Genomic DNA, 2,369 nt, shown 5'->3' with positions numbered 1-2,369 from the left:
GAAAGAAAGAGAGAGAGAGGGAGACAAAGAGAGAAAGAAAGAAATAGACAGGGAGAGGGGAGTGAGAGTAATAGATACAGTATAGACGAGTTATTTAAACGCAATCGCAAAATATGTGGCTATTTTAGCATGTATTTTTGTTATTAAAATGTTTTAGAATATTGCTGTAGGGAAACACGTTGATTAACACACATTTTGTATAATTATAGATTTAAATTTACTGGTGGAAAAAATTAGTAGTATAAACAGTCATTGTTAAGATGGCTTCATCAGGATTACGTGTTTAGCAATAAAAATGTTACAACTTACTGATGTACAAGAGAACGTCGAACGGACTAAACGATGCTTTAATGTGTCTAAACTACACTGACCTGGCTAATGCAAGTGCATCTACTGCATGTGGAACAGTGAAACGCACTTAACGGGGTAAAGTTGCCATGTTTATGATGTAGTTTTTATCTGACCCTTCCGAAATCCATGTTTTGAGGCAAACACACACACACACATCTGGAAAACGCGGATTGAAAGAAATACGAATATTTTTAACAGTAAAAGAACATTTAAAACACTGTATTTAAAAAAATTGTCCTATGATGTAATTGATTGCAATTCAATTAGAGCCACGATGGCTCAAGTAATGATCACAAAGTTTGAATATTTTGTAAAAGACTAGAATATTCATAAATAAGATATCCCAAACGATAACTAAGTTATACTAATTAGATATAAATTTATCCTATTAGACGTCTAATAATATCGTTTTGTCATCGAATGACTTCACCAAACCAAAACTAACTAGTAAGCCATCTAGCGTTACCCAGCCGTTTAAAAATGACATTTTAATTTATGCAGATTTCATATTTATTATTATGGAGCGCTAAATGTTTTGAGTTCGATTCTAGCTGATGCCACCCAAGTCATTAAAAAATTGAAATCACTTCTCTATATTAGGTAGCATTTAATATTTCATAGAGAATTGTGTCTGTAATAATAAATAAAACATCTGCATGAATTAAAATACATTGAAGCGTATTTTACGTTCAAGTAAGGCCAGCCCCACCCCACTAGTAGCAAATAAAAATCAAAATTTATAGGTCACTTCTAGGCGAGGAATACACACAAGCACACGAAAAGCTGTTTCACAATTTTTTGATAAAGAGATGCTAAATCTGATGTGGTTTCTGTATCAATCGATTTAATGCAATTGCAAATGAGATTTTTTCGTTTATAATTATGCTGAATTGGACTTCAGTAACATAACATAATCGAAATAATAATTGAAAACTAATTGGATTAATACGAATAAGATTAATTTTGAAATTGATGTTGCCATATTGAAATGTCTTTAATAAACGCACTTGAATAAAGAACAATTCAAATCCTCAAGTCACATTTTTAATAACAGATTTCGATGAATGAAATAACAAAAATATGCTATACAGGCTGTCTAAAAAATGTACACATTCACTCGCACTTCGAATGACGGTAAAGCATTTATTTATGAATATAAAGTGAAATGAAATAGATTTTTTTCTCGGATTGATGCGTTTTGGAATTCCCTCCCGGGCTCCTGCTTCCCTGATCGCACGGACATGCGGAATTCAAATGTAATGTAAACAAACATCTCGTTGCCCTTCACGACATAGTGGCTCTGTCTTGTTTGAGCTGAAAACAACAAAACAGTAAAAATAAAATTGACGAATCATGTTCGCAAATGTTCAAATTGATGACCATTATCGTCCAGACAACGCTTACAAAATTAACGTGTGAATACATTATTTGAGTCCCGTTATATTGAACTGAAATTCGTTTCTTCCTAGCAGAGTTTAATGGAAGCATGTTAAATGGTAAAAAAGACAGTGGGAACCAGATGTGGAATGACATTTTCAGGGTAAGGTAAAGAGGATTGAAAAGTTAGCAACGAGGAGGCTAGTCGAGTAGACGTATATATATATATATATATATATATATATATACATATATATATATATATATATATATATTACATAGGAGTCACCACTTATCAAGGCCGAGGGGCCACTCGAGGATAAGGGTTAAAGACTGTATATTAGTCAATAGGACAATATTTTAGTAATCGTTAATAGTGTAAATTTGGTAAATTGGATTACTTAAAGGAACGGCTCATCAAGAACTTACTCATGACGTTGGTGCTTATACATGAGTTTATATTAATGTTTAAGTCTACTTCCAAATGAGGTTCCATTATTTTAACGTTTCAGTCCAACACATTTCAGAAACGAAAAATAAAGCTTCGAGAATTCTTGCATAAAATACTAGACTATTAGAGAACGAAAAAGAATAAGAAATAACAACAATATATATCGCTGACCACACGTATTATATAACAC

Source organism: Euprymna scolopes, chromosome 9, assembly GCF_053919585.1.
Source record: "Euprymna scolopes isolate OS-2025 chromosome 9, ASM5391958v1, whole genome shotgun sequence".
Classification (NCBI taxonomy): domain Eukaryota; kingdom Metazoa; phylum Mollusca; class Cephalopoda; order Sepiida; family Sepiolidae; genus Euprymna; species Euprymna scolopes.
Note: the sequence above shows the minus strand (reverse complement) of the source record.